We start from the raw sequence: 17187 nt of genomic DNA on the forward strand, positions 1-17187 counted from the left end.
AGAGTGCTGCCCAGTGCAGAGGAAATTCTTACCAGGGATTGTAATTCATACCTAAGTGTAAATGGCTTATGGCAAAGACTTCATGGATAGTAGGTTCTGATGGATGAGAAGGGGTACTAGATCCATTAGAATAGGTGAGGATGCGGTGGAATGTGGACCCCAAGAAGCTGATGGCACTGACATCATGCCTAGAAAGTGTCTGGCATGTATTAGGCCCTCCCTATACACTTATGGAGTAAATGTATTGTGTTCAACCTTCCACAGGCCTGACCATACTTGGCTGAAGTCAGCAGGACCAGAATTAAGAGCCCATTTTACAGATGGAGAAATGGAACTCCACGACAGAGAGGTTTCCCAGGTGGTCAGTGGCAGGTAGAATGAGAAACCAGCTCTCTTGCCTCTCATCCTCCACTGGGGTCAACCCCAGAGGCTACAGTGGGGAACTGCAGGATGAGGCTGAGGAACCCAAACCGGAAGTTTAGGAAGGCAGACCTCCAGGGGCCCCGGGCTCAAGACTGTCCAATTAGAGGAACTTTCCCTTCTCAGTACAGCTCAGCCATGCAGGTGGAGAAAATGTCTTCCCCCATCAGGGACAGTTTCCGGAAGAGTTTCCAGGTGTGCAGAGCCCTACGGATTCCCTTCCTCTGGTTCGCTGACTGTTTTCTCAATGAAACACCTAAACGCCCAAATGACTGTTATTCCTAGTGGACATGTGGGGCTCACCCCTGACTCCTCATCTCTTGCCTTTCCTGACCCTCAGCTTCTTTCTGATCAAAGAGCTCAAAACTTGGACTGTGCAAACAGGAAGGGGTTGGAGAGACCTTCATTATACAGGTGGACCAGCAACCCTGGAGAGGGTGAGTGTTGTGCCCTGGTTTACACAACAGCAAGTGACAGAGCAACACCCTGAAGAGGAACTCAAGACCTCTGGTCATTCGCCTGACTCGGCCAGAGGGCTGGCTCTGACATGCGTGTGTGTCAACTACTTGTTCTAAACATGTAGTCAATTCCTAGCATGTTCGTTGTTACCTCCGGGTCACCTGTTCAAGTCCAGAGTTGAAGAGCAATTGTGAACCTCCTTAGGATAATTTTATCTCTAAGGTAAGCAGGTGGCAGGCAAGTTTGGGAACCTATAGGATGCGATTTGATGTCACAAAGAGCCGGGTTTGAACCCCCATTCTGCCTCTTATAGACCAGCAAGCCTTTTAAAATATAAATCAGGTCATATGCCTCCTCTGCTTAACAACTCCTGGGACTCCCATCTCACTTGGAATAAAAGCCCAAGACCCCTCTGTGGCTGACAAGGCTCCATGATCGGGGCTTCCCCCAACCCGGCAGTCCTGTCATCCTCCCTTGATGTTTCCTTTCCAGCCATACTAGCCTCTCGCTATTCCTCAATTCCCCAAACATGCTTCCACCTCAGGGCCACTGCACATATTACCTTCTGGAATGCTCCTCACCCCAAACGTGTCTTTCACGTCACCCAAGTCTCTTTGCAGATCTCACTTGCTCTGAGAGGCCTTCCCTCATCACCCTGGTTAAGAATAGGAACACCCAGGGCGCCTGGGTGGCTCAGTCATTAAGCGTCTGCCTTCGGCTCAGTTCATGATCCCAGGGTCCTGGGATCGAGCCCCGCATCGCGCTCCCTGCTCGGCGGGTAGCTTGCTTCTCCCTCTCCCACTCCCCCTGCTTGTGTTCCCTCTCTCGCTGTGTCTCTCTCTGTCAAATAAATAAATAAAATCTTAAAAAAAAAAAAGAATAGGAACACCCACCGTCAACTCTCATCACTTTCTAGCCCTTCCCAGCTGTATTCTTCATGGCTTTATCCGCAGCTGATGTGGCGGCCACGAAGATGGGCCTCTCAGATCTCCGACTGCAGAGAGTGGAACTGACCAATGGCCTCAGCTGCCATCCATCATCACTATTGCCATGGGCTGTTTCCAGCCAGTGATGGAGTGTGGCAGGAATACTGAGGCAGGCCATGCCAGGGGGACCTCTGACAGGAGGCTGTGGCTAAGGGCTCCCCGACAGCCTTGCCAAGCTTTCCTTGGAACTGCACTGGAGTCTAAGATACTTCCACCTCTCCTTTGCTTCTTCCTTCCTGCCCTCCTTCCCTCCTTCCCTTTCTTCTTCATTTGGAGTCCAACATGCCTTGCCATGTGCTGACTCTCTTAGCTTCTCCTAGTTGCCCCCACATGCATTCACGCTGATATATTTCTTGCATATTTAATCTGAGATGAGAGTCTGCTTCTCAAAGGACCTGAACTAACACTAATAAATTACCTAGGGATCTGTTTATCATCTGTCATCCTTGGAATGTAAGACACATGAGGGTGGTGATTGTTTTGTGCACTGCTCTATCTCAGTGTGTAAAACGAGGACACAGTAGGTGCTCAGTAAATTCTTGAATAATTGAATGAAGTCTCCTTCAGCTTCCCGGGTGCCCTGATTTGAAACAAGTTATAAATGTGTGTTTAAATTGAAAGGGATATCCGTGTTTCTTCATCTCTGCTCGGAGAAGAATGAAGCCCCTCCTTGACTGGAACTGAGTGGAGATTGCCCCCTTCAGACAGGGCAGGGGGGCCACTTGGCCCCCGGGGGCCAACTTTTAACTCTAATTTCCCATGATGCTCCAAGGTCAGCTGCCCCCTAGTCTGTCCCCCACAAATAGAAACCTTGAAGCCGCAACAACGCATGCTCTGACCTTTCAACAGCTGTTTTTCTATACTTGACAGAGTCTCAGTTTCTTTTCTGTTTTGGAGGGTATGTATTTTGTTTTTAAAATTACCTTTCATCACCTGGTAAGACAGTAAGTACATCGTCCTTATTAAAAAGGAAAGCCTTACAGATAGATCTAAGGTGCCTTTGGATTACTCCGTTGACAGGTTCCCCATGGCCACCCCTTCCCCCTCAGGTCGCCGCTGCCTCTGCATTGACTCACACGCGTATGGACGCACGCACGGGTATCTGTCGGTGCGCCACCCTCCACTCTGCCCTTTACCATCTCAGAGCACTCCGGCTGGCAGCCTCTGTATTTCTTTGCCTGAGAGATTTCTCTGTGGCCATTGGCACCTGCTCTGCCCGTGAGCTTGGCAAGTGGAAGTGCTAGAGAAATATCATCCTCCAGGAGCAGCCTTCAACCAGTGACTGACAGGAGCAGGAGGATAAATACCTCAATTCCCTTGCCTGCCGCGCACGCTCACTGGCTCCCAAGGTCCCTCACCTGCCGCGCATGCTCACTGGCTCCCAGGGCTCCCAGGGCTCCCAGGGCTCCCAGCGGAAGTGATCTCCCAGTGCCCACGGTAGTGACTGGCTTGATAACACAGTTTTATTGGCCGCCTTCTCTTCTGGCTCACTTCCCCACTCTCCTCCCAGGGTTTTCTGGGATCCTCTCCCAAACAGACTAAATAGTAAATGCACATGGCACCTTTTCTAGGGTCTGCTTCTAAGGAAACTCAAACTAAGACATACATGCCTGCAGAAAATATGGAGTATAGTTTTTTGTGTGTTAACATCAAAGGACTTGCACTACGTGAGTTGGGAGGTAGTATCGTTATTCCCATTTTTCAGACGAGGAATCTGAGACTCAAAGAGTGAGGGGATTTGCTGAACGCATCGCAGCTCCTATGAGGCAATGTGGGCACTCACACTTTGGTCTCTCGTGCTCTATTTATGGTTCATTTCTCTGGCAGAGATGAGGAAACGTCTCCTATTCGCTTGGCTGCACCCAAATCTCCTAGACCAAAGGATTTCAGGGTGATGGTGAGAGCTTGGGTGGGTATCTTAAGGTGGTATCAGGAAAGCAGGCCCCAGTGCAGTGCCATTTGGAGGGTGCAGCTACACGCAGAGGGCGCGGCATGTGCGGCCACGGGCACCGGCCAAGAACAAGGGCGCATTTTGCAAGGGTTTCTTCTGCATCATTACCCAGGCCCCTGGAAATATATTAAAGCTCCCAGCCCTGGGGTGGAGGAAATTGGAAACACGGGGTGGGGATCAAAGCGCTGTGGGGTTGTTTAGAAAGATGGAGGCTAAGAGAGATTGTATAGCTAGTATGCTGTGTAATTTTGGGAAAGCTACTTAGCCTCTCTGGGCCTGACGTTCCTTTTCTATAAAAGGAGAGGCCTTGTCATGATTGGGGGGCAGGACTTGAAAACTCAAATGGCCTTAGGGGCCTACGGGGGTACCCACTTGAGGAAAGTAATCCAAGAAAAGGTGGTGCAAACCAACAGCTCAGGGGTAGTCTACAGGGCAGCCCCTGCAAAACTTCACCGGCCATGAGTGAATAGCAGCGGGGCATGGGAGACAGAGTCTCTAGTCTCACCATTACCAACTTTCATAGTTTTTCAAAAGACAGAAATCCAGATTTGTGTGAGTTCTCTTGACGTTAAGACTTGGGAACTAGTTAAAAAGAATCACTACGTGGGGCCAACTGAAATACACCTATGTGCTGAAGTATCTCAGGCAAGGAAAGGGAGAGGTTGTTCAACATTCCTACGTTCAAAGTTTCTGAGGCCTTACTATGTGCCAGGCACCTACTCTATGTTAGTGATACAGTGGTTTAGGAGACCAACGTGTCTTTGCCCTTACTTTCCAGGAAGCGTTTAAAGTGCAAGACCTGGCTGGTCCCTTGAATGCAGACAATTTTCTCCTCACCCTCAGGAGTCAGGGCCCCCAGGGAGCAGCCTGGTTAGGGGTGAGATTAAGATCCATGCTTCCCACACCCACTAGGATGGCTATAATAATAGGAATTTTTAAAAAAGGAAAACAGCAAGTGTTGGCAAGGAGGTGAGAAATTGGAACCCTTCTACATGGCTGATGGGAATGTAAAATGGTGCAAAACAATCTGGCAAATTCTCAAAAAGTTAAACATGGAATTACCGTATGACCCAGTGATTCCACTCCTAGGTATAAACCCAAGAAATTGAAAACAGGTGCTCAAACAAATACCTGTAGGCGCATGCTCACAGCGGCACTATTCACAACAGTCAGAAGGTGGAAACAACCCAAATTTCCATCTACAGATGAATACATAAGCAAATTGCAGTATATACATACAATGAAATATTATTCAGCCATAAAAAGAACTGAAATACCAATACATGCTACAACTTGGGTGAACCTTGCAAACATTATCTTATGTGGAAGAAGCCAGAGTAAATTAATCAAAAAATACAAAAAGCAGGCTGGGGGTTGCCATGGCTGGGGGGACGGAGGAAGGGGAATGACTGTTTTAATGGGTTCAGTGCTTCCTTTTGGGGAGATGAAAATATTTGGGGACCATATAGAAGTGGTGGTTGTACAACACCGTGAATGTACTAAATGTTACCGAATTGTTAGTTTTAAAATGGTTAAGTTCATCATGCTATGTGAATTTTGACTCCAAAGAATTTACAAATTGTAAACTACATAAAAGTGCTTTCCCAGGATGGTTAAACAAATCATAGTGCACCCAAACAGTGGAATAATATGTGGCCATTAAAAAATCCAAGGGGGGGCGCCTGGATGGCTCAGTCAGTTAAACATCTGCCTTCGGCTCCGGTCATGATCCCAGGGTCCTGGGATCTAGCCCTGCATCCAGCTCCTTGCTCAGTGGGGAGACTGCTTCTCCCTCTCCCTCTGTGTGCTTGCTTGCTTTCTCTCTCAGATAAATAAATCCTAAAAAAAAATAAGAATAAAATAAAAAATAAAAAAAATCCAAGGATATTTTGGGGCACTTGGCTGGCTTAGTTGGAGGAGCATGCGGCTCTTGATCTTGGGGTCATGAGTTCGAGCTCCATGTTGGGTGTAAAGATTACTTAACTAAATAAATAAACTTAAAAAATAAAATGACAATTTAAAAAAATCCTAGGATATTTTAATGACATGGGCAAATGTTTACAATGTAGTGCTAAGCAAAGAAGTAGGATGAAAATTGTATATACCCAGCAGTTTACTGATTATGTTAAATAAAAAGTGCACAAAAAAGACTATACAAAAATAAACTAAAATATTTGTTATCCAAAAAGCTTTTTTTAAAGGAGTCATGCTTCCATTGCTTGAGTTTCTACCAAGTGTCAGGCAGATGAAGATCTTTCCTCTCCAGCAGTGGAGAACAGGAAACCCGGGACGGCGACCCCGAGAGGTCAGCAGCCCCAGACACTCTGTCCTCTCTGACCCAGACTCACTTCCAGGCCTCAGTCCTCCTCCCACACAATAAGAGAGGGCCACAGATGCCCCCTCTGGAGACCCATCCACCCTCTTGGGGTTTTCCCAAGAAACACCTGTACCCTCCCACCCCCATCAGGGCCATACATCCAGGATGATCCCAGCACAGTGGTTTGTTGTCATAAATACCTTGTTCCACACCTGAATGTCCAGCAACAGGGAAATGAGAAATAAGGTAGGGTGGTCACCTGCTGGGACACTCCACTGAGAAGGAATGAACTATGTATGCCTCTGTTTCTCATGCTGACTAGACCCTAACAACTTAATGGTCAGGCAACGAAAAGAAAAAAACCCACGACACTGAAGAAGAATCTCACAGCTGGGTAGCATTTTTGGAGATCTTTAAAACACAGAAAAACAATTTTATGTATTATTTATGCATCCATATCTATGTAATAAATTCTTAAAGGCACAGACTGGAAAGGACTATATTTCATGACAGTGGTTGCCTCTGGGGAGGGAGAAAAGCAGGACTGAGAGAGAGACAAGGTGGAGAGGCTTCAATTTTATCTGTCACTTTTAATAATTTTATTTAAAAAAATCAGAAACAAACATAGCAAAATGCTAACATTTAATACTGGGTGGTGGGTTCATGGGATAGTTGGTATATTATTCCCTTCACTTTTCTTTATTTTAACATTCCCCCCCCCAAAAAAAATTGGATAGTGAAGAGAAAGCCATGGGATAAAGGAACCAATATCTATTGAAGCCTTTCTCTGTGCTGGCCAAAGTCTACAGCAGTGGTTCTCAAAGCGTGGTCCCTGGATCAGCAGCGACAGCATCACCTGGGAATGTAAATTCTCAGAGTCGCAGGTGGATCTACTGAATCAGGAACTCTGGGGTCAGGGCCTAGAAATCTGTGTTTTAACAAGCCTTCCAGGTGATTCTGGTATACTGCCAAAGTTTGAGAAGCACTGGGCTAGACTGTGATAGTTATGACAATAGTTCACATGTATTAACATGTATACCTGTCACGTCGTGCTCTAAGAGCTTTCCATCAATAACAACCTAACCTTCAAAACGACCCTGTGAGGGAGTCATTATTATTAATATCCCCATCCTACAGGTGTAAAAACGGAGGCACAGGAAGGCCATATCCCTTGCTCAAGGTCAACAGGCAGGTTGCTCCCAGAATCCCACTTCCCCTTGCATGACCCCCACGGACCCTAGCTCATTATAGCCTTGGAGAAAGAATAATAGCCCCATCTGACAGAGGAGGAAACTGGAATTGGGAGGGAGAGCGCGACTTGGCCCAAGGTCTGACGAAGAGGAAAGTGACGGGGCAGACACCCTGTGGTCTGTCCGGGAGGTTTTGAGTTTTGACCCAGACCTGCTGGGGACCAGCCCAGCGCGGGAGGAGGCGGGAGCGCGGCGAGCCAGCCCAGCTGCAGCCCCGCCCGGGTGTGGTTCGCACGTCACGCCTACGTCCAGCTGTCCCCTTCCCCACGACGGCTGCCGACCCGCTGCCAACCCGCCGTGACCCGTCACCCACCCCCACCAGGAACCGTAAGGGCCTTCCCCTCCCGGTCTCCGTGAAGCCCCATCCCTTCCTTCTCGTTTTTCTTTTCTTTTGCAGAAAGGGAACCTTGGACGGCTCGGAGAAGCGGAGGCTGGATCGAAGTCACTCGGTGGCCAGAGCTCCCCTCCCTAAGAGCTTCACCAGGTTCGCAGCCGGGCCATCTCCTCCGCCAGCCCCTCATCCCGCTGCCCGCCCGCCGCTCCCCCCACCGCCGCCGCTCCCCGCCGCCCCCCAGCCGGCCCTGCCCACCACCCCGGGCTCCCCCCCGTTCCCCCGCAGCGAAGACCCTCAGGCGGCGCTCAGCGGCCGGGTCCGCGCCACTCACCTGGGCTCCCGCTCCTCGTCCTGCGGGCAGCCGGGGTCCTCGCAGCTCGAGCGCCCCCCCAGCTCAGCGGCCCCCGGGGTCCCGGGGCGCCCGTGCCCGAAGGGAGACGAGCTGACTTTCGAGAAGAGGCAAGGGCCCCGCTCTGAGGGGCCTGGGCGCCGCGCGGTTTCTCCGGCTCCCCGGACGCTGAACCGCCCGCGTCCCCTCCCACTGGCCTCTAGGCCTCGGTGGTGCGTCCCGGCTGGGACCAGGGACGCTGTGGCACCCACAGGCTATCTGGGTTCCTTAGCCTAGCCTTGAGCGATTCTAACCCCACCCCCATGCATCCTAACCCCGCCCCTGAAGAGTCTAACCCCACCGCAGGGACTCTAATCCCACACCCCACCTCCCAGCACCCTAATCCCACCGCCCGAGGACTTTTTTTTTTTTAAGATTTTATTTATTTATTTGATAGAGACAGAGACAGTGAGAGAGGGAACACAAGCGGGTGGAGTGGGAGAGGGAGAAGCAGGCTTCCTGCGGCGCAGGGAGCCCGATGAGGGGCTCGATCTCAGGACCCCGGGATCATGACCTGAGCCGAAGGCAGACGCCCAACGACTGAGCCACCCAGGCGCCCCTCACCGCACAAAGACTTTTTTATAAAGATTTTATTTGTTTATTTGAGAGAAAGCGAGAGAGAATGAGAGCAGGAGCAGAGGCAGAGGAAGAAGCAGATTCCCCGTTGAGCAGGGATCCCGATGAGGGATTCGGTGCCAGGACCCTGGGACCAGGACCTGGGCGGAAGGCAGACGCTTAACCGACTGAGCCACCCAGGAGTCCCCAAGGATTTTTTTTTAAACACCGCCCATCCCAGGCTTCTAACTCTGCCCCTAAGGATCCTAACCCCGCCCGGAAGGATAATAAACCTGCCCCTAAGAATTTTGATCCGTCCCCCAAAGATTCTAACCCCACCCCCTCCTCCAAATACCTTACACCTGCCCTAATGCATTATAATCCCCGCCTCCCCAAACCCTAATGCGGTCCCCAAAGGGATTAAACCCGTCCTCACAAGAACTGCAACACCATCTCTTCCCAAAATCCTAATTCTGCCCCCAAAAGGATTTAGAATCTCACATTTGAAGGATTTTTTAGCCTCAGCCAACCGGAGTTTTTTCATCCTGCCCCCAAGGATTCTAATCCAGCCAACCAAAGGATCTTAACCCTTCTCTTCAAAGGATTCTGACCCAGCCCTCCAGATTCATAACCCTAACCCCAGGGAATCTAATCCTGCTCCTGGGTAATCCCAATCTTGTTCCCAAAGGATTTTAATCCACCCCTCAGGATTCCAATCCAATCCACCCAAAAAAATGCCAACGCTACCCTCAAGGATTTTAACCTCTCATCAAAGGATTCCAACTCAGCCCCCAAGGATCCTAACCCCTATCCTCGGCACTCTCACAGGATTCTAACCCCCACCCCCTTTAGCATTCTGACCGGTTTTCCCTACCACTTCAATCCACTCTTACGAGCCCAGGCCCCTCCCCCACACCGTGTCCCAAGCCTTCCGGGTACTTCTGTGGTCTGCGGGTTCTGCTCCACAGGCCCCGCGCGATTCAAAGGGCATGCAAAGTTTCTCACCCGCAGGCACCGCCCTGGCTCATTCTTGGCCGGTTTCCTGCAGCTCAGATGACTTTGAAAATTGAGGGGGCGGGATGCCTGGCTGGAGGGCAACTGGAGGCCCCACATGAATGAGATGTGCCCAGGACCAGGCAAGGACAGAGCACATCTCCTGGAAAAAGAGAGGTATTGTCGCACCGAATTCTGCCAAGTACACTTCCAAGATGTGTAAGTATCTTACAGTGTTTCTGTATTCCCACTGCTACCAGCCACTTCAGGCTACCATCATCTCTTCACTCATTCATTCATTCATTCATTCATTCAGCAATACTATGCTGAGTGCAGGGCTACACAGGGCTTCTCAACTTCAGTACTATTGACATTTGAGCTGCATAATTCTTTGTTGTGGGGGGGTTGTCCTGGGCAACGTAGGATGATGAACAGCATTCCTGGACTCCACCTACTAAATGCCAGTAGCAACCTCCTTCTCCACTTGTGACAACCAAAAATGTCTCCAAACATAACTAAATGTGTGTGGGGGAGGGGGGCGGGCAGAACCATGAATTAAAAGATAATGACCCTGCTCTTATGTGTTTGGTATCTGTGCTGAAATACACATATGTGATTTTAAAAATAAATTTTTTTAAAGATTTTATTTATTTATTTATTTGAGAGAGAGAGAATGAGAGATAGAGAGCACGAGAGGGAAGAGGGTCAGAGGGAGAAGCAGGGCTCCTGCTGAGCAGGGAGCCCTATGTGGGACTCGATCCCGGGACTCTAGGATCATGACCTGAGCTGAAGGCAGTCGCTTAACCAACTGAGCCACCCAGGCGCCCTAAAAATAAATTTTTAAAAGATTTATTTATTTATTTTAGGTGGGGAAGGGCAGAGGGAGAGGGAAAGTCTCAAGCAGACTCCACGCTGAGTGCAGACCCCGATGTGGAGCTCCATCCCAGGACCCTGAGATCATGACCTGACCTGAAACAAAGGGTTGGATGCTCAACTGAGCCACCCAGGTGCCCCTTTAGAAATAATTTTAATTCTGTGTTTAATTTACTTTAATAGTACTTAATTTTGTGCTCCCCCCACTCCATCCCTGTTATTAACATTTAGCCACATTGCTGAAGGTCATTGTCTACATCTCCACAGTTTATTTGTCCATCCCCCTAGTCATGGACATCTAGATGGCACACAGCTTTGGGCTACCACGTCCCCAACGGACGGGTGTAAGAATTTTGTAAAGACTTGCTTTGCCAAGAATGATGGTTGCTTGCAGATGGCTGCTGCCAAAATTCTTCTAACATTTCCCCACATCTTTTTTTATTTAAATTAATTCAAACAGTCTTATAGAACACCCAGTGCTCATTACATCACATGCCCTCCTTAATGTCCATCACCCAGTTACCACATCCCCCCAACCCCCTCCCCTCATTTCCCCACATCTTGACCGACTCTTGGTATCATCCATCAGTCTTTAAAAAAAAAAAAGATTTCATTTATTTATTTGAGAGAGAGAGAAAGACAGCAAGAGCAGGGGAGGGGCAGAAGGAGAGAAGCAGACTCCCCGCTGAGCAGGGAGCCCGATGCAGGCTCGATCCCAGGACCCTGGGATCATGACCTGAGCAGAAGGCAGACGCTTAACGACTGAGCCACCCAGGCGCCCCTGAAAGTAGGTTATTTGGAAGATGCAGAAAACACTGTAGTGGTGTAGGTGAATAAGATAGGAGAGGGAAGAAAGCCAATTAAGAGAGCATTGCAACCAATTATACAACTGTGGGCTCCTGGAACTCACTCCTGCTGGAGGGGGAATTCTGGAGACACTGTAGTATTCCCACTTCATAGGTACCCTTCCTGGAAGATGAGGGCGCTGGGGCATTTATGTACCAACTCCTGGCAGACATTGGATGAGGGATGCTCTTGGGGGGTATTAATCCTTCAGCACTTCTAGCCTGCCCCATGCATACTCCAGCCACCAGAGAGAGAGCCTCCAGGAAGAGAGATACATGTTCTGGGAACACGAGAGGGTCATCATTACCATCAGCTACACCTTCTTCCACAAGTTTGTCATTCTGATGGCAAAGGACCACAGACAGCTGAAACATTGACCTGTTAACAGCCAATTCCACCTGCCCCTCTTTTTGCTATTGAAGTAATGCTGCAATAAAAATCTGTGCGTGTTTCCAAAGTTCCTATCAACTTTATTGTGGCATAGTTTTATATATAAAATGCACCATTAAAATACTCAGCTTGATGAATTTTGGTAAAGGTATACACCTGTGTAACCACCACCCTAATCAAGATATAGAACATTTCTACCACTCCAAAGAATTCCCTTATACCCTATTGCAGTCAACTTCTCCCCCACTTCATTGCCTGTTTTTGGTTTTTTGTCTATTGTAGATTAGCTTTGTCTTTTCTAGAATTTTAAATAAATGCAATCATACCGTATGTTTCTTTTATGTCTGTCTTCTCTTACTTCCATATTACTTTTGAGATTTTCCATGTTGTTACATGTTGCAGTATTTTGTTCCTTTTCACTGCTGAGTAGTATTCCTCAGTATAGATATATCACTATTTGTTTATCCGTTTACTTGCTGATGGACATTTGGGTTGTTTTCAGGTTTTGGTTACATGAAGAAAGCTGCTATGAACCTTCATGTGCAAGCCTTTGTATGGACATGCTTTATTTCTCTTGAGTAAATACTTAGGACTGGAGTTGCTGGGTCAAGTGGTGAGTGTATATTTTAACCTGATTAATACACCGCTACATTGGTTTTCAAAGCAATTATACCATTTTGCATTCCGACCAGCAATGTATGGTTTCCAGTTTCTCCACATCCTTGCCTATTTGGTATTGTCATTCTTTTTAATTAAAAAAAGTATTTCCCGTCTAACTCATATTAGCATCAAAGAACATTTATACAATTACAAATTTATCCTAAAACACTGCCTTACCAGTACTTGGGGTGGCAAACATTTTATTGATTGATTCATTCATTCATTGTCATGGGGAATATAGCCGACCACAAGAAGTAGTGCTAAATGCTGCATCTTTGGCATCAATCTAGAGTTCAAACCCTGGCACTGCCATTTATCAACTGAATGACCTTGAACAAATCAAATCACTTCTCTGAGCCTCAGTTTCCTCATCTATCGAGTGGAAATAACAATGTATTTATCTCAGTGAATCATTGTGAAAATCAATTGACATCTTATGTGCAAGGGTGATAGGATTACAAGAAAAATAAATCAGAGCAAGAGGTTGGTATGTGACTTGAGACAGAGTGGTCAGGGTAGACCTCTCTGAGGAGGTAGCATGTAGCAGAGACCTGATGAACTGGGGGAGTGAGCCATGTGATAATCTGGGGGAAGCATGTTCCAAACAGAAGGAACAATAACGGCAAAAGTCCTGAGGTGCAACCGCACTTGGTGTGTTTAAGGGATAAAGGAGGCCACGTAGCTGGATCAGAGTGGGTGCAGAGGAGAGTGATGGAAATGACGTTGGAAAGGTAGTGAAATCAGAATGTGAGGCCAAGAAGTCTTGGTGTTGATATAAAACTTTAATTGACACAAGATGGGAGCCATTGGAAGGTTTTGAGCAGAGGAGTAAGCCACACTGGCTTGTGTTTTAATGGGATCTGTCTGGCTGCTGGGTGGAGAATGGATTGGAGGGGCATGAGGAAAGCAGGGACCCCAATGAGCAGGCTGAGGCAGTCATCCAAGGATAATATGATGGTGGCATGGGCCAGGGTGGTGGCAACTGACAGTCGTAAGAGCTCAGAGAGAAAAAAGATCAGAATGCCTGAGACTTCATGGGTATGTACAAGGGAAGTCAATACAGCACCACTTTTACTAGGAAAGGGTTGGAAATAATCTAGATATCCATCATTTGGGGACTGGGAAAATAAATGATAATGCACTAATGGAGTACCAAGCTGTTGTCAAAAAGAATGAGGATGTATAAAAACTAATTGTATTTTATTTATTTATTTGTTTGTTTGTTTGTTTGGGTGGGTGGGGGGCAAGGGGAGAGAGGGAGAGAGAATCCTAAGCAGGCTCCACACCCAGCACAGAGCCCAACATGGGGCTTGATCTCATGACCCTTGATCTCTTGATCTGAAATCAAGAGTCAGATGCTCAACTGACTGAGCCACCCAGGTGCCCCCAAACTAATTGAATTTCTATACACTAGCAATGAACAATCTGAAAATAAGGTTAAGAAAACAATTTCATTTACAATATCACCAAAAAGAATAAAAAGTTTGGGAATAATTTTAACAAAAATAGTGCAAGATAATTCAAAAACTAAAAAATCACCCTTGAAAGAAACTGAAGAAGACCTAAACAAAGTCATCTCATAGGATGGGAAAGATATCTCATGGAAAAGACATTTCTTCTTAGATTGGAAGACTTAATATTGTGAAGGTGACGATAGTCTTCAAATTGATCAACATAATTCCCATCTATTAAAAAAAATTGACAGGTTCACCCCAAAAGTTATATGGAAACACAAGGAATCCAGAACAGCGAAGCAATCCTGAAAAAGTAAAACAAAGTTGGAGGACTCTGAAACTTACTATAAAGTTACAGTAATCAAGACAGTGTGGTACTGTCATAAAGATAGAAATATATAACAATGGAACAGAATTGAGAGTCCAGAAGTAAACCCTCACATTATGGCCAAGTGATTTCCAGCAAGGGTGCCAAGACAATTCAGTGGGGGAAAGAATAGTCTTTTCAATAAATGGTGCTATAACTAGATATCCCCATGCAAAATAATGAAATGGACCCCTACCTCACACCATCCACAAAAATAAGTCAAAATGGATCATAGACCTAAATGTCTGAGCTAAAACTATAAAAGTCTTCATGATTTGGGGTTAAGCAAAGCCTTCTTAAATGTGACACAGGTAGCAAAAACAACAAAAACTGATAAACCGGATTTCATCAAAATTAAAGCTTGTGCAGCAAATGAGACAATCAAGAAAATGAAAAGACAATGCACAGAATGGGGGCAAATACAGATCTCCTAAGGGACTGGTATCCCAAATATATATACACTACAACGCAGCAATAAAAAGACAACATAATTGAAAAGTGGACAAAAGATTTGAATAGACATTTCTCCAAAGAAATTATACAAATAGCTAACAAGCACATGAAAAGATGCTTATTATCATTAGTCATTAGGGAAATACAAATTAAAGCCACAATGAGATGTCACTATACAACATTAGAATGATTATAATCAAAAAGATATAATAACAAGTGTTGATGGGCAGGGTGACAGAGCAAGGAAGGAGACTTACTGGTCCTAGTATACCCTTTGTACTCTTGAATTTTGGACCACTTGAATATATTAACTACTCAAAAATTAAAAGTCAATTTAAAAATCAGAGACTTCAGGGGCACCTGGCTCGCTCAGTCTGCATAACATGTGACTCTTAATCTTGGGGTTGTGAGTTTGAGTTCCACGTTGGGTGTAGCTATTACTTAAAAATAAAAAATCTTAAAAAAATATCAGAGACAGAGGTAGAATTGAGGCTGGGTAGGATTTTTATTTTTATTTTTATTTTTTAAAGATTTTATTTATTTATTTGAGAGAGAGAGAATGAGAGTTAGAGAGCACGAGAGGGAAGAGGGTCAGAGGGAGAAGCAGACTCCCTGCCGAGCAGGGAGCCCGATGCGGGACTCGATCCCGGGACTCCAGGATCATGACCTGAGCCGAAGGCAGTCGCTTAACCAACTGAGCCACCCAGGCGCCCTGGGTAGGATTTTTAGAGGATGAAAAAGTCAAGAAAAGTTTTTGGTGTGTACTTGACAATGGGGTCAGGGATGGAGGAATGATGGAAGCAAAGGCACTGAAGCTAGACTGAGTACTTTTCACTAGCTGTGATTTTGCTTTCTCATCGGCAAAGTGGAATGATAAGAGTACCTACTTCACCAGATCATTAAATTATTGCATTAAAAGCTCTTATTATTGTGCCCTCACTTATATCATTTGATTTAATCTCTTTGAGATAAGAATGATTATAAATGGATGGCTCAGAGAGGTAGAGACACCTGCTCAAGGTCACACAGCCAGTTAGCGACAGAGCTGGGATTCAAACCCAGGTCTGTGAGTCTCCAGTGTACCTCCAAAGCCGGTGCTTGTAATGAGTACACAAACTCAGTAAGTGTGCCCTGGAGACTGAGGAGTAGAGAGACAAATTCGGATTAAAGGACACATCCCAGGGCTCAGTCCTGGAGGGAGGGCAGGAGCTGGGGAACAACGCAGGCTTCACTTTACAGTGAGTCAGATGATGGCTCTTTCAAAAATATATTTTCCTATCTCAGAAGGCATTTGCATTTCATATTTCAAATTCTTTGGGACCACTGTTGATTGTTCTATATTCAAAACAGTATGAGGAATGGGGAAGAGAGCCACAACCATTATTTCAGGGCTCAGATATTTCCCCTTTTATTTGCAAAGTAGCCAGTGTTCATTTCACAGCAATACCCTCCCAGGCAGGTCACTGCTGCCCTCATTTTCCAAGAGAGGCAAATGAAAATCTGAGAAGACCAGCCCCTGAGAAACTCACAACAACCCCAAGAGGTCCTTGATGCCCCTTCCTAAAGTTCCCCCATTCTGCATCACCTCTAGCTCCTTCCCTCACCCTGCCTTAGTTTTCTCCAGAGGACTTTTCATGTACATATTTATAATAAGTTAATCTGTTTATTGTCTGTCTCTTCTGCTTATTTGCAAGTTCCATGAAGGTACTATTCGTGTGCCCATTTTACAGATGAAGAAACTGAAGTTCAAAGTTTGTAAATAGCCAGTGAGGAATAGCATTGAGATCCAAACCCTTCATTCTTTGATTAATTCTATTAATATTTATTGAGGGCTTATTATGTGCATGTCTGCCAGGGGCTGGAAGCACAAAAAGATGAACAAGATAGTTTTCAAGCAACATCCAAATGAATTAGGGAGATAAAAACTTAAACCGATAACCTAGATAGAGTGGAAAATGCTGTGCATGATATTGTAGGACCAAGTAGGAGGGACATTGGTCCAGCCTGGGGTGCATCAAGGAGGACTTCTTGAAGGAGGTGATAGGTCGACATTTAAAGGATACTAACAGAAGATCATCGCAAAGGGTTTTTCAGACAGAAGAGACAGCCTGACAAAGACTGGAGGGAGGAACAGCCTGGCCTGACTGATGAACCACAAACACTTCTGTGTCCTCGGTGCCTGAAGCCCCTGGGCACAGACAGGTGGAAAATCAGCCTTGGAAATGGCAGCAGAAGCTGATGAACTGGGGCTTTCTCTTGTGGCTGAACGGATAGACTATGGGTGTCTTGGAAGCTTACCTACACCAGGTACCATCCTAGAGTCAGCTGACCTCCTATTCAGGGGTATGGTGGGACTAGGCAGGAATGGGGGTGCTGAGGGGAGCCCAAGAAGTTGTTTTTCTGCCCCCAGCTGCATGGCCTCCTTCAGCTGACGGGTTTCCCCGTCCCCCCCCAAGGGGGTTGGGGGACAGTTCAGTTTCACAACCCCCTG

General features: G+C 46.6%; 1 protein-coding gene and 1 long non-coding RNA gene across 3 annotated transcripts in view; one reads left to right on the plus strand and one right to left on the minus strand.

Annotated features, from left to right (window-relative positions):
• HCK (HCK proto-oncogene, Src family tyrosine kinase) overlaps nucleotides 1–8180 on the minus strand; it is a 38929-nt gene extending 30749 nt beyond the window's left edge. For both annotated transcript variants that reach the window (XM_025876241.2, XM_025876242.2), the window contains exon 1: nucleotides 8049–8180. The gene's annotated coding sequence lies outside the window, so the exon portion shown is untranslated. The remainder of the gene's footprint in view (nucleotides 1–8048) is intronic.
• The window catches only part of LOC141370569 (uncharacterized), a 51754-nt gene extending 39520 nt beyond the window's left edge, over nucleotides 1–12234 (plus strand). Inside the window, exons 2-3 of the long non-coding RNA XR_012374731.1 lie at nucleotides 7781–9830; nucleotides 10520–12234. This is a non-coding gene — a long non-coding RNA (uncharacterized lncRNA). The remainder of the gene's footprint in view (nucleotides 1–7780; nucleotides 9831–10519) is intronic.
• Nucleotides 12235–17187: the final 4953 nt, after the last annotated feature.

The sequence above is a fragment of the Callorhinus ursinus genome, unplaced genomic scaffold (genome assembly GCF_003265705.2).
Source record: "Callorhinus ursinus isolate GAN/ISIS: 27379988/994484 unplaced genomic scaffold, GSC_fseal_2.0 scaffold38, whole genome shotgun sequence".
In the NCBI taxonomy this organism is placed as follows: domain Eukaryota; kingdom Metazoa; phylum Chordata; class Mammalia; order Carnivora; family Otariidae; genus Callorhinus; species Callorhinus ursinus.